Below are 10689 nucleotides of genomic sequence, written 5' to 3'. Positions count from 1 at the left end.
CGCTCTGCCGTCGCCGGTTGTTCTTCGCTCTGGGTTTGCGTAGTAGCGGTGCGTGGGCTGGTGATGTGTACGTGTGGTTAAAACGATGGGTGCGGTTTCCTCCACGAGTGATATAAATCCGGTTCCTTCCACGCGTTCTATGGATGTAGTTCTTTTCGCGAATGACATTGATGACCGTATCCAAGGGCGTCGACGTACTATGACCGGCAGAGTACAGAAAAGCAGTGAAAAACATTACAGTTAATCCATTCGTGGGTTCTTAGGGAGTTCGTTAGGATGACCTTTCGGAAACGCCACACTCGTCCCCCTTTGGGAAACGCTAACACTGACCCCGTAACGAGGCAAAAAAAAAGCAAAAAAAAAATAGAGGAAGCAAAAGAGAAAGCCAAAAGACAAAAGTGAAGGGACCAGCGTAGAGTTTCTCAAAGGGGGAAATGTTTGGCGTTTCAAGGGGTAATGCTAACGCCTTCCCTAAGAATCCACCAAGGAATATTCTTTTATGTTTTTAAGCACTCTGTGCTTTCTGATATGTGGAACTTCAATGTCAGGAGCTTTGCCGGCAGCTGCCAACACGCCACAGGTGACGACCGCTTTGGCAAATATTGGCGTTGGTCGTCTGCAAGCATTTCTGCCTTTCCTCCTGTGTTCCTCCCCACCACGCGAAAATGTTGCACATGCGCACTTCCGACTAATCGGCGCGGCAAATACCCGTTATTAGATTGCAAGCGCTCCACATGGTTTGAGATTAAGCTCCTCTACAATCTATGCTATCTTCGCAACTACAGCAATAGCTAGGACACCTTATCGAACCCTAAAGCATCGACGTTCCAGGGCCAGGCGAATTTTTTCGGTCGCGCACCAGTCATCTTGCTGTGAGTAAAGATTCGTGTTTGTCCTCTGTCCCCTTTGTTCCCATTCCTGTTCCCAGCAACCACCGAACGGATTGTCTTGGGAATGGTTTCATTAGAAAGATAACAAAAAAACTGAGTAATATTTTGGCGCTACAATTGCCGATCTAAATGTTAAAATTTTTTTACGGGAACTTAAAGTTGCCTAAAAAATTCCTTTTTTGTTTCGTTCTTCATGAACATTTAAAAGTAAACCAGGGCCTAAATACAAATTCAGGCGCCACAACATTGCAGATCAAGACTTCTTGAATATATTTCTTACAATATCTTTTTTTCCAGAGATTCTCATTGTTATAAATTTTAACAAAGTTTATGGCCGTCAAAATGTCAGGCCTGCTTCAGACGGGGCAATTTCTCCCAGCAACTTGACGTTGCAGCACCAGCAACAAGGACTGCCCGCGTTCACACGCAGCAACCGATCGCTGCAATTTAATTTTATCATCATTAAATTTTATCCTTCTTGCACTACTTACACAGACATTTACGCGCTATAAACGTGTTTTTATACATTTAATTGGCGTTGAAAATACTAACTCACCTTTCTAAAACGGTCTATTAAAAAAAAACGATAAATTTCAAACCAGAGCCCAGTCTTTAGTTGTCATCATCACCAGCACGGGCTACCGCGTGAAAATATCGCGTGCCTGATTGGCTGCTGGCCGCTTCAAGCGTCTTCAAATTGCTCCGAGTTGCTCGCTTGTTTCGAGCCGGACCAGATAAGTGCAGGTCGTGTCGATCTAGGGAAAGCTAGGGAACAACCCGCTAGAGAAAGCTGTCCCGTCTGAAGCGGGTCTCAGAAATACAGCTGGCAGCTCTCGTTATATATGAGTGTGTGGGCAATACTTCCTCTTGAAATTGCGTAATGTGTTATTGCGCCCCGGACTACTTGCATCTTCAAAGTTGGCGGTCAAAATTTAAAAAAAAAACACCGGTTTTTTTTTTTTTTTTAGGGCAAAGATATTTGGCGTGTTATCGCGATAGTCAGTAGTAGGTTGTCCATCGCCCGAGCGCGTCCTTGGGAGGATCTTCCTTTCTTTGTTGGCGTTTTGAGGTCGCACAAATGCGAGTGAACGGTTTCTTGTTTTTCCCGTTTTTGTTCGGCGGCAAAGATATTTTGTGGGTGGGTGCGAGTCATTGTTTTCAATCGCCGGAGCGCGTCATTGGGAGGACGTTCCGTTCTTTGTTGGCGTTTTGGGTCACGCAATCAGGGGTGAAAGATTTTATGCTTCAAGCGGTCCTTGGGTGAGGCCTGGAGTTAGCAAATGCAAGCAGACAGAAGCTACCGAAGCGTTCAAGGGTCGATACTGTCTTACCAATTCTTTCTGTTCGAAGTAAAAGAAGTAATTTGATCTGGCAATTTCAAATATTCTGCAGAGATGCATTTAAAATGTTTACATAATTTAAACGCGGAAGCAACATACGTGAGTTCGTCGATTTTGTTTTCATTTCGACATTAGCTTTGCATATAAACTTGTAGAGGCTAATTTCTACCTTAATAAAACAAACGTTACAGAAATTTCTTCGGTGAAGCTAAAAACAAAACAAGCTTTTCAGTAGTAGGCGTCATACGTTGCTATTCGGAAGTTGTGAAAGTCTCGCGCTGAACATTTTTCGTTTGATCCGAACCAATTAACACACTCTTGATTCAGTATTTTATGAAATAGAGGCGGATGTATTGGAGAAGAACCTGCACACCTTGCATTATAGTGTTCGTCTATTGCACTGTCTTGGCTGCGATGAGCCCTTGGTCGGCTGTTACTGCTGGGCGAGGAAAAAAAAATCTCACCGGAGAACGGGCGGCGGAAAAAAGCTCACCGGAGAGAAACTCACAGGTGAAATGCTCACCGCAAAACCGACAAATGCGGAGAAAAGCTCATTTACGAAATATTTTATTCAATGTTTAAAATTTTATAATCACGGCGTTGTTCGCACTGCGGTGTTTATATTTAAAACTCACGTCTGCACTTTTCTCACCGCTAATGCTGCGCTTTTTAGGTGTACGTATATTCGTAAAACCAAGTGTTCTTGTTCAGCCCCTGAAGAATAGCTTACTTTCTAAGAAAAATGGGAAAGAGGCAGACGAATCCACAGTTTTGCAGAATGCGAACAATTAAAAAAATGGGGAAAGCGCTTTTTTCTTTTTTTTTTTTTTGTCTGTTAACTTTTACATGGAGACAGCTCATTGCCTCAGGGTGGAGTACTACAGTTCGTAAACGAAAATCTAGATGGCGCTTCGAACGACAAGAGGCTAAAGTACCCTCTTCCACGAGAGTTCCACAACTGAGTGAGGGGGGTACCCTCTTCCACGAGAGTTCCACAACTGAGGTAATCTAGCAACATTGGTTGGTGCGCATACAAGGATGCCAGCGAATTTCCGGACACGCCTCAATGGCACCTTCGAAGCATGTTTGCCTCATCCGTGTGTATGCGGAGAGCAAATCGTCTGCTTTTTGCACAGGGGTTGCGGTGACGTCAGAACGGCGAGCTTTGAATGGCTCTGGTTGGAATAATAGAGAGTAGAGCTCAAAGCAAGCTGCCTTTGCTATCCTTCCATAAGAGCCAATCAAAGCTCGGCGTTCTGACGCCACTACAACCCCTGCAAAACAAGCAGACGAACTTGCGCTCCGCATATGCTTGGAACATGTCTGCAGACTCTTTTTTTTGTATAAACAATAGAGTCTTAGGGAACCGTTTTTGCACATCTTTGGGCCCTCCGGTACGAACTGCGCACGCGCAGTTCGTACCGGAGGGCCCATCGTACTGTATCGGATGTGCAAAAACGGTTCCCTGAAGCTTTCTTGTGTAACAGGACTATTATACAAGAAGGGAACACGAGTCAGACAGGGTGTACAGACTACCTTTTGTACGATGTATGAGCAGTGCGACCGCGGGTAAAAGGGTGTTCTGTCCTTTGGGGTTGTCTAGCTCAGGAGTGGCCAGATCGATCTTTGGAAAAAGCCATAAAATAATATATATATATATATATATATATATATATATATATATATCAGTGTGTCGAACCAAAAAAAATACGGGTTCGGTTACGGTTCAGGTTCAGGAAAATTAATTTTGTTCCGGTTCAGTTCCGGTTTGACTAATTCGATCCGCGAACCGGTTCGCGAACCGGTTCGGGGCGCTGAACCGGTTCGCGAACCGGTTCGGAAATTATAAATGACAAATTGCAACATCAAAATAACAAAATCATAATAACATCAAAATAAAAAAAATTGCAACATCACGTTCTAGAAACGTGTTATGATATGAGCACACCGCAGCATTTAGGATTTACGAGATTGTAGGAAAATGAAATCCCGTGACGCGATTTTTTTTTTTTTTTTTTTGCACAGCCTTTTTATTCTTTTTCTTTAGTGCAAGCCGCGACCAGCGCAATACTGATTCCTATGTCAAGATTCATGGATGCAGCGTTTGTCAAGATTCATGGACGCAGCGTTTATATTCCTAAGACTGAGTGGAGAAGAAAAATATGTAAGCGAGGTGTGTGTCAGTTGACGGCACTTAAAAAACAAATGGCATTGATGGCATATTCATTGTCAACAGCGCGTGGCCGAACCGTTTTGACATGAGCCGGTAACCGTTTTTTTTCCGGTTCAGTTCCGGTTCGGGTTCATCGCGATAACAATATAACGGTTCGGGTTCGGGTTCAGTTCCGGAAAAAATACCGGTTCGGTTCCGGTTTTCGGTTCGGTTCCGGTTCGACACCCTGATATATATATATACTCCCTTTATCTTGACTAATTTTCTTTCATTTATCAGTATTATTAGATCCTTTCACTCCTTCCTCGACAATATTTGTTGCTTTCAACGTTGGGGCTTTTAGTGTCTTCCTCTTTGTCACCTTCCGAATTAAAACGTCAGTTGAGAGTGAGCGCTTGTCCTGCGTAGACTCTTCCACTTCCACTTGTCCTTGTCTTTTGGGCTTTTTAATTCCGTGATGTTTAACCAAATTAGCCAACAAATTATTTTGCTTTGAGAATAAAACTGGTGCGTGCTACTCTAGCACACCAAACTTGTGAAATGTCACCCTTGAAGTCAGCCGAACTATTCAGATGACTCGATAACCAATGAAGCACACGTCATAAAAGAAACATCTTCATATTCATTGCCTGAACCCGTAATATTTTGATGCCAAATGCCGCTCATATGTGTGCGTTTCGCAGCATAACCTAAAATTTTTTATACAAACTTTAATTGAACTTTTTTTTTTACTTTGAATAAAAATGTGTGATATCAGGCTCTGAAATATGCAAACCAATTTTGTTAATCTAGTTTTACTATTAGTTATGGCATGTAAGACTTACATTTTGTCCCGTGAGTTGGCAAAAAATGTGCCCTACTGCTTCAATTAAACTCTTGCACTCTAAAGGTTCAGGCGGAAACTGCGACAACACCTCTGCAAAGGACATTTAGATCGAATGTTATCAAAATCATTAACTTACACTTTTTGTGTAGCACTGTAAACAACATTTTGTGTAGTACTGTAGACAAAACTGAGTTTAATTAAGTTCCTTCAAACGAAACCGACAAATCATTTCGCCTAAAATTACGTATCTTTAAAACAGCGTAGCGAGAAAATAACGCGCCAAATAATAGCACGTGACAAAAGGAAACGAGAGAAACATGTAAAGCCATGAGGGTATTTTGGGTGACTACCTGATTTCCACTCCCGACTCATCCTTAGGGTGGATCCTTGTACTTGCGTCGTGGTACGAAAAGGGGAGGGAAGCTTAGATACGAGGGTCATGAGGGGAGTGAGGGGCTGAACTGAAGTTTACCCAGAGTTAAGTTTTTATTGATTTCTAAGATGTCACAATATGGCTCTTTGTTACCACGAGAACAAGCAAGAAAAATACTGCATTTTTTTCTTATGGTACGACCAAGATGTCTAAGAAAGCTAGTATCTTCCGCAAAGGAATTACCGCACACAACCAAAGAATACGTTGAATATTGCCATAAGCATAGTAAATTCAGCAACAAACAAAATCTATCAGGCGCCGTAGACCCGAAACGAAAGCATGTGGGTCTGTGACAAAACATTTCCTTCGGCAATTCAAAGCTTAATACATTTATCGAAAGTACAAAAACTAATGAAAGGTGAGCATTTAACATGGTATGGTGTGTAGTATTCTTGAGTTTTATTTTAAACACCGACTTCATTTGTAACGTAAGCATATTAACAATACTTCGCACATGCTTGTCAAAAACCAGACATTGCAAACCAGCGCCATAAATAATAACGACTTTCAATTATCACACTAAATTAAACGCTAATCGCAAAATTGTCTAAAAACGTTTGCAAGAAAAATTGTGCAAAGTAAATCGGGCAAAGCATTTTAGGGAAATAAAAAAAATAAGGTATCATTCTTGAATTCCTGTACTTTGAATTCATCTTACCGTTTACAATTCCTAAAAGAGTAAGCACCGCGGCTAAAAGTGTGGGCTGCATTTTGTTTGTGTAGCAACAAATCACCGGGTTCCAAGATAAATCCTTCCTAAAAAGAGTAACAATCACATAAATGAAGCACCAAAAAAAAAAAAAGCTACATTAACAGAGATTAGGTGAGCTATCAAAGCAAGCTCGCTTCAGTGATGAAAGATATTATATTTATATTTTGAGGAAACAATATTTTGCACCATTGGTGAATCCCACAAAAATGCCAAAGTCACAAACCATATCAAGAATGTTGCTAATTAGATAGAGATACTCGTCAGTCAGCACGAAAATTATGCCTATCGATTCTATCTTAATGTTCTGCTTAATGCAAACCATGCAGGTAATTAGAGATCATTTTCTTTCTGCGATGCTCTACGAAAAACACCCAGGGAACACATCGGAAAAGCTGGAAATTCCGCCGGAAGCCAAGGGACTCGCCGCTCGCTTCAAGCGTACAGAGAGATCTACCCTATGCGATCTGTTCTGTCCGATATTCAGCGACCTTTGCCAGCACGAAAAGCTACTACTTAACGGCGAGGACATCCGCATCGTCCTGCGACGAAATACCGAAGATTACAGACTCTTGGCTGCTTTGACGATTCAACGAGTGCACATTGTTCAGCTTCCTCTAATCGGACTGTACGGTACATTCTACAAGTCCAAGTGGCCCCGACGGGTGCTTGTCGGAACGAAAGGCGACTGCAATCCACTCCCACATTCATGGGCATACCAGCCGGGAGGGCAGGTGCTTGCCCCCCTTCCCCCCAGTTCTCAGAGCGGGAGGGATGGGGGGGGGGGGGGGGGGGGCAGAGGCATGTGTTGTGCCCCCGCGCCCCCTGAAACAGCCGCCACTGGGCAGGGCAATAACTGGCCGGCGGCGCCCATGGGATACCAAGGGCACCACCCCCATCCCTGGGGGGGGGGGGGGGGTCTGGTTTTCTCTTCCACTCAAAAACAAGTTGGTGCGCCACTGCCCCCATTATACAGGTATAATGTGAGACCTGTTACGTGGAGTGGAGATCAAAACCAGAACCGTTTCTACCCAGTGTGTCATATATCGTTATCGACGATCTCTATCCTCATCGGGTTCCATTTAAGCTCGTCGTCGCGTTCGTAAAGAGTGAATCATTTTAGGGAAGTCGCGAACACGACCCCTTCAAATTCGAACACTTTAACCTGAGAACGTCCGTACCAGACGCCGGTGTGTTTCAGCAGACAAAAACTTTCAAGCTTTAAACAGTATCTTTATATGAAGGCCTATATATGAACTTCCTGCATTGACTCAATCGAAAAGACGTTCCGTTCTCTAAAGGTGTTCATTCTCTACTGCACTCTGACTACCAACAGGGAAGAGTAGAGTTTGTGTTCAATCCTCACAGCCAATGTGAGATTCACCAAGCGAGCGTTGGAATACATATATTAAATACCATGACCACATCAAGCCGCCGAATCAATGAAGACCGGAGTACGAAAGAAGCGGAACTACAGGCAATCCTTGAGGGTGCACGTCAGGTCGTGCCAACAGAATGCGTACAAGGATCCGTTCGATTTTACATGGGTCTTCACCGATTTCAGAGACGCCTACGCTGAGTGCCAGGACGTCAGCTCATACAATACGACGGTCCGCCAGCTGAGGACACTCGCTCAACTCCTCGCCCTTGATGGGCGAACACTTCAGGTTAGGTGGGTGCCGGGTCATTCCGGCATCCCCGGAAACGAAGAGGCTCACAACGCGGCCAAAACAGCGCTAGAATCTGCGCCGGTGCTTCCAAATCAGGACCAACAGGGTGTCAGTCGTGAAGGAGAAAATAATGTCCTACCCTTCAACCGAGACGCATTTCTGTCACTGAAAAGGAAGCATCGAAGGGAAACCCTCGCTGCCCAAATACCACCAGACCCTCACGGAACCCTACCGACACGCTTCAGTCGGGCCGATAGGGTAATCCTGCGGCGTATTAGAACGCGTACCGCCATGACTCCGGCTCTTCGGTATAAGTTTGGCCTCACAAGACGACGAGGACACCCGGACGACCCGCCACCCGTTGTCGCAGGAGAGTGCGACCGGTGTAAGTCCAGACAGCAAGCTACGCTGGGGGGGAGCACCTTGTCTGGGGATGCACAGCGACAGAGCGTATTCGCCAAAGTGTCCTCCGCGGACTACCACATCCAGCTTCGTCCTACAAATTTCCAAGAATGGACCAGTCCCGACGGCGAACAAGCAGACAGAGAGGCAGTGCTTCAGTCCCTCCTGAAATTCCTTCGGGAGGCAGGCATTCGCCACCTATTTTAACATATTTTCATCCGACATCATCCCCATCGCTCATCTGCTCCCACAAATGATCTGAGATCAAGGTGGTGAGGGCATCAATAAAAAAAAAAACGTGAACAACAACAACAACCCTGACTTTCAAGCAAGACTTAAATAAGGCAGTCACAATCCGGTTCATGTCAGAAACACCGCGCGTTTTGGAAATTGACAAGCAGAGGCGGGTCAGGATCGCTAATTGAAGGAAAGGAAGAATGCGAATATATTGGATGTTTGCAGGGAACCAGTGTACGCGTTCATGGTTTCGCGGTACATTTTCCTGAGACGAGATTGGCCAGGAGAAGCCAACCCAGGGTCTTTTTGTGCTTAACACGGCACCGAGATAATCTTCCGGCGAGCAATGGATTTTTTTTTTCGTATCTCCAAAGGACGATTTGATTGGCTATTTTCACATTTATGGTATAATTCCAATACGCGAAGAATTTTACGACTTTATCGGAAACGTTTCCAGCTTGTTCCACAAAAAAAAAAAAAAAGAATTCAAGGAGTCAGGTCAAGGACCTGTGAACTTTACTGTCTATACGTCGGTGCTCTCCTGTGTTGCGGTGTACCACTCCGCAAATGCACCAAGACGTTTACGCCAAACGATCATCGATGGAACGATCGTTTGATACGTGTACTTGCGCGTAAACAATTTCCATCTCCTAAGTTGGAGCTATCCTGCAGCAGCGTTTTGTAATCTCTTTTCAGTCAAATAAAAAAAAGTAAAGCACGAGCAGTATGATTGCATGCATTCATACGCATTGAAAACGCTCTACATAAAAACAGACATGAATACACGCTTTCAATATAACATATTATAAAAATACACTAGCACAATGACATTTTATTGTGGGGAAACATTGTCAAACGGGATTAAAAACAAAAGGAAAACAAATCAATATATACTTTGAAAATAATAAAAATACCGTGTTGGAATTACATTTTTATCGAGTATATAGGGTGGGGGCCTGACATTGCCAAGATTTGAAACATATCAATACTCACTCCCAAAACGAATACACTGCCGCAATGACTTTTATCGAACACACCCGGTTGTCTCGGCGGAGGACATCAACCCGAGTAAGAAAAGTCCGTAAGGAAGTGCTGAAAGCCCGTTGTTTACGATAAAACGCTTGTTGTCGAAGGGGTTCAATCGATTTTTTTCTACAACGACACTTTTGTTTTCATTTTTCTTACGAGCAATGATTCTTTGGCTGATAGTGTGCAGAGTTTGGGTCTTGAGAGTCTGAAGATAAAGATCGTAAATTAGTTTACGGTGACTCGCCTCTTTTTACTACTTTAACTCTCACACAGTGTTCTCGAGACACTAGATCGAGCGCATAGAGTTTAGGTTTAAGACAGACAAATCGTAGAATGTGGTCTTTCGACAGCTCGTTTTTGAAAACTCCAAGTCATATTTTGTTTTGAAGCGAATATAAGGTGTGCTCGGACGGGTAGCCGAAAGTATCTAGGTGGCTGTCGGTAAGGTCTGCGAGCCTCTTGTCGACGTCTCGACCGCTGATCTGGAGGAAAAAGGAATCCGCGTCGATATATGCAGCGCGAACATCCGGAAAAACTCTCCTGATCTGATTATAAAAGAAATCGTACACGACGATCTTCCACATCTCTAGTATAGAAAAAGCTGCGTAAATAGGCTTGTCCAAATGCAAAGTTTTCTGTGAAAATTGACCGAATTCGGACAAATCAGATTTTTTACTACTTCGGTATCGGAAACGCTAATGACGATTTCGTTGTACTGGCAAGGATTTTCAATCGTCTTTGCGTAAATCCAGTTCATAAAGAACTTTGACAGGTTTTTCTGAAAGATGTTGGTAGCCTGCTTGCTCAAATCATGATTGAAGTCGAAACAATTTTTAAGAAAGGCTCGCTGGGAGAACTGCAGGACGCGATTAATCTTTTTTCAGTTTAACCCTAGCTGCAGGTACAACTTTAGGTTTCGGAAAGGAATAACGCAATTAAGTCTGGTTCAGACTTTCTCTCAGGTAGGTTATTTTTTTTTT

Source organism: Ixodes scapularis, unplaced genomic scaffold (genome assembly GCF_016920785.2).
Source record: "Ixodes scapularis isolate PalLabHiFi unplaced genomic scaffold, ASM1692078v2 PGA_scaffold8__174_contigs__length_109621045, whole genome shotgun sequence".
Lineage (NCBI taxonomy): Eukaryota > Metazoa > Arthropoda > Arachnida > Ixodida > Ixodidae > Ixodes > Ixodes scapularis.
The sequence above is the reverse complement of the archived record's forward strand: the minus strand, read 5'-3'. Positions refer to the sequence as shown.